This window comes from Cygnus olor, chromosome 1, assembly GCF_009769625.2.
Source record: "Cygnus olor isolate bCygOlo1 chromosome 1, bCygOlo1.pri.v2, whole genome shotgun sequence".
NCBI classification, from domain to species: domain Eukaryota; kingdom Metazoa; phylum Chordata; class Aves; order Anseriformes; family Anatidae; genus Cygnus; species Cygnus olor.
Genome location: NC_049169.1, coordinates 144,150,372 through 144,169,333, shown reverse-complemented (window position 1 = coordinate 144,169,333; position 18,962 = coordinate 144,150,372). Strand labels below are relative to the sequence as shown.

General features: G+C 40.1%; 1 long non-coding RNA gene across 2 annotated transcripts in view; it reads left to right on the top strand.

Moving 5' to 3' along the window:
* The first annotated feature begins 15,486 nt into the window (after positions 1-15,486).
* The window catches only part of LOC121059684, a 106,775-nt gene continuing 103,299 nt past the window's right edge, over positions 15,487-18,962 (top strand). For both annotated transcript variants that reach the window (XR_005814608.1, XR_005814609.1), the window contains exon 1: positions 15,487-16,005. This is a non-coding gene — a long non-coding RNA (uncharacterized LOC121059684). The remainder of the gene's footprint in view (positions 16,006-18,962) is intronic.

The following is an 18,962-nucleotide window of genomic DNA, read 5'->3' as shown; positions in this document are numbered from 1 at the left end:
AAAAGCTCGACATGATAATTTCACTGGACGTCTTTAATTTTTCTTTTTAAACTTATTCCCTCTTCAGCTTTTTTGCACAGTACATAAAGTGATAAAACAAACGTCTTTAATATTTGATACAGACTCCACAGCTAGCTCAGGTTTGTCACCTAAAAGTGATAAGCACAGCTTAAATTCTAGCTTTATACATGGTCCTTATCAGAGTTTCTCAAATGTAAAGCTAGAGCTGCTACAAAGTTTGTAAAATTACATTAATACTGTTTTTGATGCTTTTAGGGTAGAGAAATATTTTTAGTATATTAAAAAAAATCCATGAAGAGTTTGAAGTTATAAACATCAGTTATGTAAAGTCTAGAATTAATTTGAAAATATAAGAATTTTTTAATTACTGAATATTGGCTTGCTAATGACTTTAAATGATTCATTTTCTGTTCTAATTCAAGCAGTGGTGTGGTTTTTGCAGTGTGTGTTTTCTTTACCTATGAACTAAATTTTTTCTTCACATACACTCGTCATTCTGAATCTAGACACTGTGTGCGTGATTCCCTGGTAAATAAGAGAGCTACATTTATAAGCATCCTTTTTTTTTTTTTTTCTTCTGATCTTAGGTCATGTCCTGCAGGACTTAGAGGAAATGCAGCTATTACCACCACCTTCAGAGAAGCCACTTAGTTGCTTAAAGGTAAACATTAGCTTAAGTGCTTTACTGATTAAGCTTTTATCACACTGGAGAGTTATCAATTAAAACAAAAAATCCCTTGTCTCCCTCTTGATTTAAAAGAATCTAAAGAAACTGAGCACTGTATAGAGTGGCTTGACCTTTACCAAAACGTTTTGTAATGCATTTTAATGAAATGCAAAGAGCACTTCTAAAATCTTTAGTATTCATCAGCCATTGCCTCATCTATCAAAACACCTGAGTTAATTACGAACAAAAACCAACTAACAGACTTTTCCGCGAGGCACTGGCTCCCAGGCTCTATCCGGGGAGCTGGTCCCAGCAGATGGCACTGTTATGAATAATTTGAGCAACGGCTGGAAATTCCTGCAGGCCGGCTAACCCTTCTCGGTCTGTCACCGCTCTTACCTCCTGAGAGCTGGCCCCGAGCAGGATGGAAAATTCCCCACGTGACATGTCCTCAGCCTTTCTGACCCTGGCAAGAAGGAAGGGTTTGCATTCTCCCAAGTTAAAAATGATGTAGACTTGACATTTTCACTTTTTTTTTTTTTTTTCTTTTTTAATAATCCAAGAGTTTATTGCTAGCGAGGGAAAATAATTGGTACCCTGCTGTGTAATTGTAATCGTGATTTTCCATCTGCTGCATATACCTGTTGCTTCACTTCGAAATAACTTCCCTCCCTTATGGTTTTCAGCAAATTCAACATTTGTTTTATAGCTTCACAGAAAAATCTACTGGTGTTGTTGATGATAAAAAAAATACCCTTTCTCACCTCCCCAACATCTTGTGAAAGTGCTTTGGAGACCACCGTGTGTCTGCCAGGGGGTCAATTCACCCCACTATGTTTCTGCATCTGCTGATTTGCTTCCACAGAGAGATGCAGGGACATAAATACTAGATCTACAAAGGGACCCAAGGACTGGAAAACTTCACTTTCAGGTGCCTAGTGAAATTTTATGTCCTGATTTAGGAGCTCAAGTTTCCTTGAACAGGAGGAGACAGGTGTCAAACAGCAACTTGGTATTCACATTTGGGGTAGATGAAGATCCTTTTCAGTTTTTGTTTGCTCTGTTTATTTGTCAGTCCTCTTCTGAACTTTGATGTTTAAATCAGGCCAGTCTTTTGGACCTGGCAACGCTTTTTGGCTGCTGGCTTTGGGTATTGACCTGGCCTTACTCTGATTCCTGTGAGAAGAAACATGGGTGCCCCAATACATCTGAGCTGTAGGGAGGAGAGTATACATGAGCATGGGGACAGCTTTGATATGACATATTGAAGGGAGAACTTGGCTTCCTTCCTAGGATTTTGAGATTTGGAGGACGTGACTTTTAGCTTATGCTTGCTATGAAGCAGATGAGAAGTCTGAAAAGAGGTCCTCTCCCTCTTCTTGTGATACTGGGGATAACAAACCACAAAGCTTCTGGTTCCTTATGCGGGAAGCACCTGATATTCATCTCTGCATATTGCCACTGTCATCTGGGATGAGTTCTCTCAGCAAGGCATAAAAAAGCAAGTCTAGTTTGAGAACAGCATGAAGAATTCTTGTTTTCACTCCTTTATTTCAGACCCAGTCCTCCTCAACTGAGAAATAAGTGCAATTTTAAAATGTCTTTCTTCTCTGAGGTGTTCATTGGTCTGTGGACAAGACGCTGGAGCTGGATAATGGTGCAATCACTGGCCCATGGCACAGATTGCTCTCTCCAACACTCAGGCTAACACCTATTCAGATAAATTATACAAAGTGGGACAAGTAGGCTGGGAGGATCACAACCATACAGCCCTGTTGCAATTTCCATTGTGTGCTTGGAGGGGCAGGAAGAAATCTCCCCAGACAACTGTGGAACTGGATTCGGTGCTCCCAGCAAGTGGAAAGAGCAAGATTTGGAGGCTAAAGGAGCCCCCTCCCTCAGGGGCCAGGCTGAGGCCTCCTTCCAGGAGAGAGCAAGGCTGCTGGCAGCAGATGAGACTTCAGCCCTATCTTCCTCCTTTGATTTCCTGTTGTGCAGCTCAGGCAGGTTTTTGTGCTTGTTATTTTAGCCCTGTGCTCTGTCCTTCAGCAGGTTCCAGCTTTCATTGTGTCCTTTTCCCCCCAAGCACTGATTTTGCCTCCTGTTTTTTCCCCTTCTTCTCACCACTATACCAGTTTTGTTTCTGTTTCTGGGTGGAAGACACAGAGAGAACACTTGTCTTCAGATATCCAAGTTTCCCTTTTTTTTTCTTGTTTTGTCCTCTTCTGTCAGTGAACCCCAGGGGCAACTCACCAGCGATATACTGTTTGCATGGGACAGACTCTGGAAGGAAACAGCATTTCTTCTCCTGAGCCGTTAGGGTGCTAAGGAAACTGAAGTGTAGTGAAATAACTCCTCTTTTATGGAAACCCAAAGGAAAAAATATTCCTTTCGAATGAACGAAGGAATGACTCTGAGTCCTTGGGGATTATATCTGTTATGGGAAAAAACTCGTAGCTGTGTCTCTTGTTTCTTCGATACAACCCTGCTGAACTATTTGTGAATTATGCTCCGTCTTGATGGTGCTGGCCAGCCATGAGCAGGGGTTGCCTTCACTTCACCGGCTGTGCTCAGGTCAACTACATGGCCTAAACAGGGTATACTGTGAGCTTTAACAGAGGAAAAGGATAAGTAACCTAGGCACTTTTTTCTTAGTGCATTTTGTAGGCTCCAGAAAAATAGCCTTCTCTGAGCAATCTTAACTCCCACAGTTTTTCTATTTTCAGAACTTTCGATGGGAATTCTGTTTGATGTTTCCCAAATGCATACAAAGGCTGGCTTGCTGTGCTGTGTGTCACCATTCAGACACCCCAAACTAAAGCTAGCCAGTGACCAGGAAACACTGGATTCTCCTGCACCTCTTTCCACAGGCGATCAATTCTGTAAACACAAAATTTCAAACGAGTAAACCTAAATATAATTTATTGCCATTTCCTACTGTGATAAGTGACTTAAGGTCAACTTTTCTGTATTTACAATGTGTGGCTTAAAATACAAACACCCTTTGTTTGTGCTTTGTTAGTGTGTACGCCTCTGAATGCTTTCATGGATATATGCTGCTATAAAAGACGGCTTAGAAATTCAATGTAAAAAGGCAGCCAGTGCCACTGGGGAATACAGTACTCTACCCATAAAAACGTATAGCCTTAATTGACCAGGTTCACAATGCAATGCTCTTTCTAAAATGTATTTAATGCAGGGCTGAAATTTATGTGTCATAAGGGGACAAGACAGAAAACCATCTTCCAGTCCTTTTCAGCCTTTGGAAGGAGCTTTGATCAGCAATTTAATTAAATATTGAATTGTCTAAATTTATAAGGTCTGCTGCAATTTTGCCTAAAAGTGCAGAGACCTTTCTCGACATCCTGTTCCTACCTTTCTTTCTGTACAAGAATGCCACATTTTAAAGCCTATGGGCACTTTCTTTTCTTCCACTCCTTAAATGAACTGCATGATACATTTTGAACAGTGAACTCCTTCACTGTGGCTCCCAAGCCTGAAACATGGCCAACACAGATCTCTCACTTTTGCCATTCTTCTTCCTCCCCCTTTAAAAAAATTGATCTTCAAGACAAACAGGTCAAGCTGAAAAGTGTTTTTTTGGAGGCCAAGCAGATTTCGGCTCTTGTGCCTGTGATTGCCAATTGCAAAAGACAGCAAATGTGATTGCCTCCAGGCTTGAGAATAAGCCTCAGACATCCATTCTGGAATGAGCACTTTCAGGGTTACTGGGCTATAATTATAGTTGTGTTAGCAAGTGTGAACTATTTAGTTAAAGTCAGGAACCAGCCTCCTTTAGAATAATCAGGTTTCAGATGCAGTTTGACCATTTAAAATGTGTTAATCACTTGATGGGGTAAGTTATCTCATTATAGGTTGCATTACATTTTTTTGAAATGAGTAGATCATTCATTTAAGATAGTTTTTGGAAGCAATGGACATATATCTCTGCCCCAAGCAGAGGCAGCAGGAGGGAGCTTGGAAATGTAAGTGATGCATGTGGAGAAGCTGGGTCTATGTATTATTTGGGCAAGACTGGATTATGTGAATGAAAGAACAGTAACCGATAAAGGAAAAAATCACAACACATATTGAATCGCATCTGTGTGTGGTCATGACGGTGTTGAGGTACTGGATTGAAAAAGTGGGAAAACTCCCTTCAGTGTTCACTTCACCTGACTTTCAGGAACACAGGATGTTGTATAAAAAAAAATACCACACAGATCCCTGATTCAGTCACTGAGTTCTGCATGAAGAACATCACATCTGTTCAGCAGGATCCCAGAGGCCTTGGACTGTTTGTCCACAGCCTATATAACTTTCTGTAACTGAGCTTTTCACATGCATAATGCAGTGCTTGTATTAATGTCCAGTGTGCATCTAGTCTGTCTCATTGGCCCAAAGACCACAAAATAACCTGGCATGTTTGGGGCCAGCTGTAAGGGTGGGAGTGATGGAGTTCAAAGGTGTTGCGCCGTGGATGTGAGATAAATTTGGCTGAAGCATTGTGGCCAACTGAACTTATTTTTTCAGCTCTCCCCTGCTTTACTAAAGCAGTCTTCTCAATGATGTTCATGTCTCTTTTCACTTTGGTGTTTGGTTTCCAAAACCATCTACCAAATGGTTTTGTTGAAACAAGCCTATGGAAGAATTAGTAAAGAGAGAAAAAATAACAAGGAGTTATGAACACTGAACAGGTAGATACTGGAATTTCAACCTAAAGCCTCAGCAGAAGTTGCCCTGGCAACAGCATCCTGAAGTGCAGGGATGGAGAGAGGGAGTGAGAGACCCCATCCTGGGGCTAAACCAGCATGAGCTGCTGAAGCCCAAGGAGATGTCTAATCAGCACGGATCAGCATCAAGGAAACTGCTTGGTGGTGGACTGCTCCTTTACAGCCACTGATGAGCAGCCTGACCATCATGCATTATTCACCGGTGAATAATTTTGAGTAGCCAAGAGGGGCTCTAATCAGGTGTGATGGAAATTGTTCCCCTGACTGCTTCTGCAAGGATAAGGATCTTGAATCAGGCATTGCTGGCAGGCAATTCTCAGATGAAGGAAGAAGTTGAATTAGTTGCTATTTTCTTGGCTCTTGCATTCAACAGAACAGAGACATTGTATATCATCTGCTTTGGACCTAGAAATGGAAAGTTAAAATGAGTGAGACAGATCGTATGCAAGTAGTGGTGTTATTTGTATGGGAAGAGTATTCAGAGTGCGATATAGTCAACTCCGTATGAATTATGTAAGGGAGGAAAAGTAAAATCAGAAACCTAAACAAAACTTTTCCTTCCTTTTGGGCATTGTTGTAAATACAGAGTTATAATGATGGCTAACTACTTCACTGACTTTTCACTGGAATCACTTACAAAACCTTGGTTTGTCACTCCAGAGGCCAGGAGAGGTAACAGCATACAGGGAAAGGAAAGAAGGCCAAACACAGGAGCTGGAATGTGAATGACATGTTGTTGTGGTGCAGCTAACTCTATATCTCTGTTTTGCCCTCCCTAGAATTTCCAGACCCATGCCAGCTTTGTGCAGTGCTACAGCACAGCGCCTGCCAGGGCTTCCAAAGCCAAGCTCCCCAGGCTCATAGGATCTGCATGAACACTACCATGCCCAGCAATGTGTATCCCCACACTGGATAAACCAAGAGCTAATGGCCATACGACTGCTATCTCTTTTAGCAATTTACCAGTTACCAGTTTTTAGCAATTTACCAGTTTTAGCAATTTACCAGTTAGATATACTCTAAAAAGTGCTGGTAAGGGAGTTTTTTCTCGTCAGCAGACTTCACAACTTTGTTACCAGAACTTTCTGGGGCAGAGCATTCATGGTACCAATAGAAGAGCATCTCCAGAAAACATGCAAGCTAAATATTAAAACCAAGAGTGCTCCATACTCTTGGATATGGTGCGGGGATTGTTGCAAATGATGTTAGAACTGAAGGGATTAGGGAAATTTGTGGTTTAAATCCAGCCCTTGTCAGTACTAATGTCCAGAAATTTGTTACCAGCTGGTGACTTTTCCAGTTTATTCCTTATACAAAACACATTCATGAGAGTAAGATGAAAGATGAGAAACACTTTCCTGTTGCCATTTCTAATAAGGCAGTATATACTGTTGAATGCCAGAATAGAGAGTATGGATTTGATTTTTCCTGCTGAAGCTTTCTGATGAAGAATCGAATCTGCTTGGTGGCTGAATTATTGATGAAGTTTGCTGTTTTTAACCCTGTTGTATCGCCTGTGATATGGTAAACATAACTTCTCCACAGGTTCTCATCTTGACTGCGGACCAAATTTTACTCTTAAATGTCCATCTGTGTCTACTATTAACTTAGGTAAGATGCACAAACATGGCTTTGCAGTTAGTAATTAGGCACATTTTTTTTTTTTTTTTTTTTTTTTTTTTGGTCCTAGGTATATCCTGAGTGGTGAATATGAAAACTCACATAAAATAATTTGTTTTCATACTTAAATGTCAATTCTTCCTGTAGTTTCTAATCAATAGATTGTGACTTGTACACTGTATGCACACAGCAACAGCACAGGATCAAAGTAATTCTTCCCCACTTCCTGCCTGCCCTGTTCTTTTACTCCTTTGATGCAGTTATTTGGTATGAAGATGCATCAAAAGCATATATCATGTCTTTCTTCATCAGCCTTTGCCTGTACAACTGAATAAGCATGGAAGGGGTGATTACAAAGGTATGGGGTTTTTGCACACATAGAAGAGCAGAAATCTAAATAAAATTATGCTGTTAGGAAGCTTTGGGAGACAAGCAGGATGGAACTTTGCTGAAGACACGTCTTCTGTGCTTCAGAGCAATGCATCTCTTTACTTAGCTGCACCCTCAGATCAGTGATCCATCCTCACCCATTATGTTAGAGAAGCTGTATTCTCTCACTGCTGCATTTCTCAGTGTTTCATCACGAAATATGATTAAGTCCACATTTGTTATTTGACCCATTGTGGTGGGTTTAATAAAATAACTTGCAAAGATAATACAAAAAGGGAGGTTTTTTGCAATGAAGCCTTTGCTACAAAAGCCCTTAGGCCCATTCACAGGATGAAGAAACCCAAGTGTCTGCAGCCATATGAGAATGTAGGGTACAAGGTGAAATGAATGTAGATATAAAGATTACTAGCTGTAACAATCACAGCATTTATTCCAGAAAAGATTTCTCGTCTGACAAGAAAAGTTCTATCCTCTGTGGCAGAAAGTGCTTGTTTCTGAATACAGGTTTACAGCAGCTTTCTGCTACACAGTTCGCATTGACTTCCATGAAGATGCTCTTGTTTTGTTCCAGGCCAAAGTCCGCCCCAGAGCTACAGTTTATAGAACAAATGACTGACATACAGGCTCTTTTTTTTTTTTTTTTTTTTTTTTTTTTTTTTTTTTTTTTAAGTCGGGCTTGTGGTTGATGCATAAAACATGGCTCAAAGTGATGCCATTCAGCAGCGGAAGCTGTGGAATAATTAAAATTTTCTCACACATGGGTTTTGTACACTGGTAAGGATTCATAGTTACACTGCTGTTAGTGTTGAAATCTATTATAACTGTGAAAATAACATGGAACATAAGAAGTACTATCATTAAAATTGAGAATACATTGTTTTTGTTGGAGGAATACAAGCACACTTTTTAGGTATGCTTGCTGCCTGTGGGAGATATATCTTTTTCTCGTTTCGCTCCCCAAGCTCATCAAAGGACAAAGGCTGGAAAAGTGAGTGTAATGGCTTTATTATTTCTTTGTGCAGTGTTTGTGGAAGCTAACAGCAGTAAAAACCCACAGTAGGTTAAAATAATAGTTCTTTAAAATGCTTTGTGAAGAGGTACATTGGCAGCATCAGAAAAAAATAGAAGGTTGCATGTCATTTATAGAATGGTCGGGTTTCAGTGGTCTCCCAGTGTGTTTCTGAACCAGATGTTTAATTTGCCAGATGTCCACAACTGGTAGGAAGATTGTCTTTAGTGGAACAGCTGCTTCAGCAAGAAGTGTTTTAGAGATTCTGCAGAACCACATTTTCCCCTTCGTCTTTTAATTTGACATAAGTCACAGATAGTCAAAAGTCATTTTCTTGAAAGTGAGCCCTTGTTGTGCCAGCACTCCAAGGAGCTATTAACTCAGCCATAGCTACTAAAGGTACCCTGCAAATCATTCCAAAATCAAGCCAATTGTAGTGACTCATTGAACAAGACTGAGTGGTGATATTAGCCCATGCTTAAAACTAGTGATGGACCTAGGTGGTTAGCTAATCAAGCTCATTCAACGATAGCCAAAATGACTGGTGTTGAATAATGTCTTTTTCTCATTCTTGTTTTTTTTTTTTTTTTAAATAATTTTATTTATTTTTTGAGTACGTCTGCATAAAAATTGCTCATACTGCTGTTTACATGTAACTTTTGGAGTTCTCTGCACGCTACTAGCAGCTCAGTTACTGGAGATATTCAGTCTGATTATTATTTAGTTAAAACAGTTTGTGATATTTTCTGGATGCTAATATATACTGGCAAAGTGCTTATAAATTGATCTAAGCTACACTTACACAATTAATGTTTAGTTATGTCATGTTCCTCAAAACCCTTAAAAAGTATGTTAATAAGAAATTGAAGTGTATCAATAACCACAAGATCAAGTAATCAAAAAACAATAAAGATATTCAAAAATTCAATATTGCCATTTTTGAAGAGCTTTATCACAGTTGCGAGGAAGAAAATGATGGAGCCAGACAGATTGCTTATTGCTTTGCGAGCACCGGGTGAAGCCAAGGGCAGTGTGTTTGGTTTTAACTCATAATTTATTCAAGTTAAAGTGACAGAAAGGTGGTACCTGATGGATTATTTTCTGTAACTGAAAGAAGATTCTTCTTAGATAATGTCTAGTTTTGTCTGATCTTTCTAAAACAGTAGTGTATAAGGTGACACCAAAGAGTTCTGACAATTAACTTTTGCCTTACAAGAGCTCTTTTGCATATTAGATCTCCAAATCCCTGTCTGGTCTCAGAATACCCATCATACTGAAATTTAATGTTTTCTTTCTAATTTAAATGGTCACAAGCATTAAGTAGATTCATATTATCTATCAGTTTCAGTCCAGAGTAGTTTGCCACGAGTTCTGTATTACTTTCCCCTTTAATATTGTCAGTGGTTGTGCAGAACAAATGTAGTTGAATCCAGCACAAGCCCTACTTTTGTTTGTATTTTTAAGAAAGAATTATAGCTACAGTGAGTGTGAGCAAAAATACTTTTTATTTCTTTAACAGATGAGTAACTTCTGAAGTGATAGATTACTTGTGCCAGAGCCACATGTTAAAGATTTGATAGTTCCTTGTTGGATTCAAAATACGGAGGTGTGCAAATCTCCATATTTAACATATAATAGCAAAACTAATAGTTTAGCAAATATTTCTTAATCCTAGGTTTGATGAGATAAATGTAGGAGCAAGAACGTGCTAATTATGGTAAAAAGCAAGCGGAAGTCATTGACTGCAAAACTTGCCAAGATGACAGGAACATTTAATGGAGGAAAAAAAATATTTTCAGTGATGTCTTTATTGTCATATCTCTTTCACTGTCCCCAGGAAGTTACCTACCTTAACTACCTATCCATCACTTAGTGAAAGATAATGCTAACTTTGCTAACTTAAACCTGATTTGGATCTTCAGTATGTCAATAAAAGAGGAAACTAAATAGGAGGTAATAGAAAAAGCAAAACGAAGGGAAACCGCAGAAGTTCTGCAGTGGTACATACCTCTGGGTCTTCCCAGCACCTGGATAAGATTATTTGTTCTGTTGTAGCTGTAGCCCATGATAAGATTGTTGCATATGATGTTATCGTGTGTCTGTAATAAAGCTGCCTTCCCTGCTGTCCTGGATAACTCCCTTTCCTCACTCTTCTTTCTGGGGGGAAGCTTGTAATGCCCTCCAATTACTCCCATCCCTCTCCCTTCCCCCTGCCCCAGCTCAGTAAACATACTTTTCTACTCTTTAGAAATGCAGCCTCTAGTTTTTCTGTTCCACGATCAGTCCCTTCCAATTCACTTTCTGTCTCTCTCTCGCACTGCTGAAACAGCTTGAGACAAAAACTCTCCTGAATAACTCTTTTTAGCCAAACCCCAGAACTGCAACTCCTCTGGCTGACTCCAGGAATCCCACAGTCCCTGCATCCACCCAGGACTGTCAGGGAGCATTAATAGTTCAAAATAACCTGCAGCCCTTTATCCCTTTAGGGATTCTGCATGAAGCCTCACCTGAAGTAATTGTTGGTTGCCAACCTAAACTGTAGGTCTAAATGGCCCTGTTCATTCACTGCTGTTTTGGTGTGTGGAGAATTAAAGGTGAGCGGCTTTACTGGGACCTGGGAACAATCTTGTTACTTCACAAAAAATACACGAAGTCTGTCAAGTCCTTGGTCTTCATCAAACTGTGGGTTTGTTTATCTATAAACAGAGTGAAAGTAATATATGTTAGAGGAGAGCTTGGCCGGAGTTAGTGTCTGGATGTTAGTTCAGTTTAGAAAGCTGGGGAAGAAAAACAACATAGGTAAGAAGAACAGAATAGCAAGGTGTTTGGAGAAGAGGAATTCATGAGTCATGATTTACTTCTGCACTGAGGGTTCTCAAGGGCAGATGAACAGCAAACAGCCTACCACTGTGTGTTTTGTATTTAAGCAGGTTCATTTTGGCATGCAGCAATGAGAACATGGCTGGGCAAAGAGAAAGAGAATTGACTGTGACTAAGAAAGAAAATCAGACTGGAGATTGCAAAATGCTAAACCATTGAGAACATGATTGTAGAAAAACAACCCCCTAGAGAGGCAACTAATTCATGGCCCTAGCCTCCCACAAGATGCTATTCTTTGCAGAGTTTAATTTGCAAATCATCGTTCTTCCTCTGCTGATGTCCTGCAGTGTAACCCCCAGCCCCATCAATAAAAGATGTGGTAATGAGTCACACACTTGTTGCAGTCATCACATCCACAATAAAACATCAGTCCTCTGACAGTTTACAGGATACAAATCATATCAGCATGCAGCTAAGGTTGAGACTGCACAGGAGTAATTTAGGGAAGAAGACTTTACATAATGTAATTGTCTCTAACCCAAGTATTAGGCACTGAGAAAATTCAGATTTAAGTTTACGTGCAAAAGGCATCTGGGCAAGCTAAGATAAGTGATGTTGACTCTGCCCCTCTGCCTCTCACAACAACAAACCAGAAATGTATTGAGTGTAAATGGAGGAGTTAATAATGCTGTGTTCAGGTACAGTTTGTTTAGGCTTGAAATGAAACAGCTGAGTCTTCGCTCAACAGATTTTCAAGAAACAGGTTAGTGTTCAGCACTGAAGCAAACTAATCATGGCTTTTAATAAACTGTTCCTATGTCCTGCTTGTTACCTTTGACATGCAAAGATTACACTTTCATTTATAAACTGATAAGCAAACACAGCTCTGAAAGCACTTTCCCCATGGACATCTTAAAGATGATTTATACTATTTTTGCCTCTGTATCATGCATTGGAGAGAGACTACTTTGCTATTTATTTTATTTATGCTGTTTTGCCTCTGAGAGGAGAGTGACAAAATACATTAATCAGAATTTCTTATGCAAGCTCCCTGCAGGCCTCAAAGCTTTCTGAAAGGAATCAATACGCAAAATGAGATAGTTATTTCAGTTTTGTATATTGAATTGTATTTGTATTTTTTATGTTTATGGGAAAACTGTTAGACTGGTCAGATATTTTTAAATGCCAGGTATTGAAAAACAAAAGGGTGCTCTTATCAGAAGATGAGTAGCTTATGTACAAGTTGTGGATACCTTGCTAATGTATCTTCTGGAGAAAAAAATGTGATGTATACGTAGAAGAGCTCATCTTTATTTTTAGGTTTCTTGAATTAAGACTGTTTTTTCCTCTGCCAAAAGTCAGTATACCTTTGAATGCTAGAACAGAGTCAGTTAGAGATGTGTCATACAATACACACAAATGTCAGTACCTATGGACACAGAAATAGTTTTGCTTTTAATTTCCTGAACTCAGTAGGAGGAATAGACAGAGTGTACCACCAGTGCAGAGATATCCCGGGTAGATTTTAGTCAGTTTTAATCAGCTCTGGAGTAAAACACCCCAAATTAGATGCAGACCTGCAATTATTTACTTGTGAGCCAGGGGCATGGCTCAGGTCCCTAAGCATAGGTGGAATACCCTAGTTATCCATCTGGCCTCCAGCTGCTGCCCCAGAGGGGACTGGGTCTCTGGCCAGTCCTGTGCCTGCTGTATTTACCAGTCTGCAGGCAGATCTCAATGGCAAGGCATTGCAAAAGAGATGGGATGTGGTGCTTGGGCCACTGAATCAGTCCCCAGGTCTCCACTGACTCAAACAGCAGCTTCAAATCCTCACTTATATGTATACATTTATATGCAAATGCCTACACTGAAGTGGCTTCACCTTAAACTGAGCTGTACCTGCAGCCTGGCTCCAGGTGAGCTAACTTGGCTGGGCTGTTTGGGTAGCCAGTCATAGAGACTGACCTATCTCATTACACTCAGTGATACACGTACGTGCTTGGAAACATCTGTTTTCATCTTGTTCAGGATAATATTTGCCTTTCTTCCTTGCATTAAGCAGTTCCCTGCTGTGCAAACACTCCCCTCTGGAATCTGTATAACTTCTTGTAGGAAGAGGGGTGGGGAACTCTTCCAGTTTCAGAAAGGTTTCTTCGTTTTTTCAAGGGAAATATTGTCTGTGTGAAGGAATTAAGCTAGGTTAGAAAGAGCAGTAGTGGTTACAGATGTAAATATTTACCAACCATTTCCACGTATCCATGTTCTACCCACATTTGCTGCTGAAACTGGAGCCACTATCTCCTAGACAGCCTGTGCCACCTGCTCCCAGCCATGGCAGAGACTTTTCTGGTTTTGAGCATGTGTTCAAACAAGGTTGATAAGAAGGTTCAGAGTGACCTTTTCAAGTAAAGCCCATATCCCTGTTGTGAGGGAATCTGTGCTGAACTGGAGTTTGAAAGCAGAATCACGTAAAATTAGTAGGTTTGCTTGAAACATATGATTTGGTTTAAAGGCAAACTTAATTTGAAAGGCATTAGACTCCAACTTCATAAAATGCAGTTGTGGTATTTCATATACCCTATTTGTTTGCTGTCTGATAATAATAATCAGGTGAGAAATAATTTGGGGCTACTAAACTTTCTTTTTCTTCAAGAGATTGTGGCCATTTTATTTCTGCTGTTTTCTATGTTGACAATTTCATTAAAAATATAAAAAAGCCTAACCTTCTGGGCAGTACTGTTGTTTTCTGTTTTTACTTTCCTCTGAACCAGGCTAGGTTTCAGATGGCATGAAAGCTAGGAAGTCCTGTGAGAGCCTTATATTCACTTCCAGACATGTAAGGAGTCAGGAGTTTATCTACTTCTGAAAGGTGGTAGGCAGGGAGTTGCCTAAGTCCTCTGCTCTAGTTGGAATCACAGAAGAGCTGAATTAGTAATTTCTTATAAGATGTAAATAACTGTGTTTTGGAAAGTAAATATTTGTCTCTGAGATAAAAAATGGTGGTTGTTTTTTTTCTATGTCTTATGAATTACAGCATCCCTGGAAGTTTCTTTCAGTCTGGGATGGTTTGTATGCTTTCTCTTGCATGCAGCTGCACATGATGCCAAGCCCTGCCTCAGCCAGGGGAATTAAATCGAGTCTACCACTTCTACATAGTACATACTCCAGGCAAATTTCTAATTCTTACACGCTAGCAGAATTCAGATCTATCTGGGCTTCTGTTATGGATGAGAAATGCCAGCTAATAAATAAATAAATAAAAAATAAACTTATTGTTGCCCCCCAATGTCTCCCACATATTTTTAAATCAGGCTTTGTAATCCATCTTCACTGCACTCACCTAACCAGTTTTACATTAGGAGTATTTGTACCCCACTTATTTTGATGTCTTATTATTTCTTACTCCTTTACTGGAAAACTATATAAAGACAACACAAATTTTGCTGCCGTCTTCAGTGGGGCAAGGTTTTTTCCCCTTTATATAGGATGATACAAGATGTCAGCTTTTATGACTAAACTACTTGGTTAGTATGAATGACTATGAATCAGCAGGGGGAACTGACAGTATGGTGTTAGGGGGACGTTTCCTATTCTATAGAGCAATATTGCTCTATATATGAAGTTTACCCTCAGGCATCTATCCATTTCTGAACTGGCTCCTAATCAATCACTTTAAGAACAGAAAATTGTTAGATTAACTCTGAATATTTGCCACTTTGCTAATTGTCTGGTTGCAGCTCTTCACAGTTTTCAGAACAGAGCACAGATATAGACCCAACAAATACCTGGGATGAATAATGCATCGATCCAAACCCAAACATATGCTTTTGCTCATCACAGTTTCTCAATATTAAGTTTTTGGATTACATTGTATTTAAATCATTTTAAAGGAGGCTGGCCTAGTTGTGTATCCTACACAATGTTTAGTTCGAAGTATAAGGCTTCAAAATCCCTTTTCGAATTTGTCTAAAGTGTCAAATTTCTAGTAACTCACAAGTCTAAAGCATATTTTCTGTGTTGTTAATGAATGAACCCAAGGAGTTTGTGGTTTGCAGAAGCCTTGAAAAGTTCAAATATTCACCATATAATATCTGGTGACCAGTCATTTTTTCTCATTCATTCTTTTTAGTATGGGGAAAACACATACCGAACTTTAACCACCCACGTCAAAACCATGAGTCAAACCCCTCATAACATCCCTGCATCAGTGTAGAAAGGCTGTCCTCTGTACGTTTTCCAAGCTAACTGGCTGGGGTCTCAAGAGAGCAGAGCAGAGGGGGAAAATCACCTCTCTCGACCTGCTGGCCATGCTGCTTTTGATGCAGCCCAGGATACGGTTGGCTTTCTGGGCTACAAGTGCACATTGCTGTTTCACATAGAGCTTTTCATCCACCAGTACCCCCAAGCACTTCTCTGCAGGGCAATTCGCCATAATTTGCCCTTTTGCCTAGAACAAAGCAAGGAAGCTGCAAATCTTCCTAGTCAGTGTATTACTGGGATGAAGGTGGGATTTGCTGTTAGCTGTTGCTATCAAGGGGTTGAACTGAGGGCCACGTTCCCGGAGAACATTAGATACTGAGTTCCTAAAATGGCCACCAGAACTCAGTCTGAATGGTGATGACCTCTGTACAGAGAATGGGGAGCAATGCAGAAGAGACCGACAAAAAACCTGCTGAGACAGCCGGTCCTGTGCCTGAGAAAAGTGCCCTTCTTCTCTGGGGACTCCTTGGACAAAACTGCTGAAAGTAAGTGGCTGTGCTCATTTTTATTCTAAAGAGAGCAAGGGGTCATGGCTGTATGATGCCACCAGAGGAAGTGTCTTTCCTCTTTCCTGGTGGTAAGCTCAGTGTCCGGTACAGTCATCTGTGACGTGATGGACAGAAGTTCTCTCCTCTCTGGTGGGAATTCAATGCCACATCTCCCATCTTTAAGAAAAACACCCACTAAATAGAGGGTATGCCAGTCTCTTCTGCAAAGCCATTTTATTCCTCTCTTATAAAAACTCTCCATTATAATATCAGGATGCACCCAAACAAGACTCAGAGTAGGGTGTGTGCTCTGCTTAACTCTAGTGCTTGCTTCGTTTCACTATTCTCATGTTTCCAAAGGAGCAGCAGATAGTCATCTGTCTTTTGGAATGGCTTCTAGGGTTGTGATGAGCAAAGGGAGTGAAGAATGAAAGCTTGAACCTGTTAATGTCACTGTATAAAATAATTTTCTTTTTTCCATATCCTAGATGAATGTTCTCATTTCTGGGATTAAACTGGAGGGAATTTGTATAACATTTGCACTGTGCATCACAAAATAGGCATTTTTTTATTTTTTATTTTATTTTTTATTTTATTTTTTAGCTCAAATCTATCAAAGACAAAGAGAGAAGAACCCTGAATAACATAGGAAACGCCCTACTAGGTTTGACAGGGGAAGGAGTATCCCAGGGCTTGGACTGGGAGCCTGATCTCCAGTCCCCACTCTTCAGACTCCTGGCCATCCAGAATGTCTGTGGTAGGGATGTTAGAGGGTAACCCTGCTTTTAGGGTTCATTTCTGGACCTGTTGTCCATGGATTTGTCTCAATTATTTGGGATCTGCTGATACTGTTTGCCTCCACCATCCCTTTTGCCAGCACCTTGCAGAAATTCACTACCAACCATGTTATGTGGGTTTCCCAAATTCAGGCTGGAGTTATGCATCTGCTTCAGCAGTGCCCTGTCCAGCTGTGACAAGTCACTGTACCTGTGAGCCCATGTGGGCATGGAGGCATTGGGTTCCTGGGGGCCTTGATTTCAGCAGGTGAAGTGTGGATGGAGAGTTGCTGTCTGTAAGGTGAGGTGACAGCTGTGGGATCATAGATGGGATGGCAAGTTTGCTTCTAGGAGTCTGATTTCCACCTTGGGATTTGACCTCAGTTTTTCTCTGTTCCCTTCTTTACTCTCCAAGGGTGGTGCTGTGTTTCCAACTCTTCTTTCAACACGGATACAGTTAAAGACTCCAACCTTAGCCAGCGAGCAGAGCCTTGAGTTTTTCTAGTGTGGACCATCATGTGAGGGAGAAAGGAAAAGAAACAGTTGTAATCAATACATTGCTAATTAGGCCTTGCTCCTTCCTCAGCTTCATGCAGCTGTCTCATACTGCCCTTTGTGCTTACGGACAGTGGAAAGCAGAAGGGAGAATTTAACTTAAGCATTTGTTTAACTCAGTATTCCTTTCTTTTTGATGGAAACAGGATCAGCATGCAAATGCCATTCTGTATTTTATTTTCTGCTCTGACAGCATAGCTACACAAAAATATTATGACCTGCTGCTGCCAAATGCAACTGAATGAATTATTCTGAAGCACTCCTGAGCCCGTCTTTGTCACAGTCTCCTATTTCAGTCCCTGTCATGCACTGTGCCTATCATTCATTATAGTTGATAGGCTGAGGGCAGAAAGGTGTCTCTTGTCTTGTTCTCCAGAGAATTTCATCTTGGCTGTCTCACCTTCAATCACTGCTAATAGCTTTGCTGGCACAAATTCAGAAAGGGGCTGTGAGGAGACTATGAAAATATTTCACAAGGCATTTTATATTTTAATAGCTAGTTAAAAAAAAAAAAAAGAATTTGCTGGAGCAGACCAAAATGGAGATTGCTTAGAGAGATTTCTCTTACAAGCTTTTTAACTCATTTTTTATTTTTATTAATCTTTAAGCCTTTTGCATCCTTGTTACTTTTTCTCATGTGAATAGCTGTACTTCTTTCCATAAAGACTGAGAGAAATAGGCTCCATTCCTGGCTCTATTGCAGGCTCTCTTTGGCAAGGAGGCCAAATCCTCCTGCAAAACTCTTGCAAGATAAGTCTTTTAGGCACACAGGATAGCAAACAGATTGATGACTGTCATTTCCTCCTGTCTCTATTAGTCTCAATTCTGGATGCCTGTGGCTTAGTAAGATTGTCTAAAATGTGGATCTGTACATACTTTTCACAGTGGTGTGTAAAATTTAAATCTGGATCGATGAATCTTTTGTTAAATAGTTAGTTGTTAAAGGTGATCTTTAAGATGATATCAATGACTTAATGACCTCTATTTCATTATCTGTGGTGTTTTCTTACAAACTATTCAAAGCAAATTAGGTGCTGTACATTGAAACATTTTTAAACTCATTGATTGAAGTGTTACCTTTTCAAGCTTATTTTTTTCCCCTGGATTACAAGATTAAGATTCGTTTGGGAAGAAAATAGGGCATTTTTATGCTAGACTTGATGAAATCATTGTCTGCAACTGTCAAGACAAAAATGACTTGAAGATAGATCATCTTGTTATAGAAGACTTGCTTCAGCAGTCTGGAACTTACAACCAATTTAGTTATGTCAAGGCATTAAAGCTCCTTTTCAGTCAAGACAAGGTGTGAAGTAGTAAATTAGAAATCTTTTATCCAATTTTAATGATCACCAGTTTTTAATTAGTTGCAGAAATGAGCAGTAAAGAAATTATGTTAAACATTGTAGTTGAAGAGTTTAAAGATGAAAATATTCACATCATGACTAATGGAAGTGTCACCGACAGCTGTGTTCTGAGAGCACACTTGATGAGCTCTGGCTGTTCATGGGCATTTGGGACCTGGAGCTGGAGCAGCCCTAAGGTACCCCCTGACCTGCACAAGGTGTGTGAGCACAGGCTCCTCCGTACCCTGTTTGTAACTCTGGTGCTGTGCCGTGCTGCTTG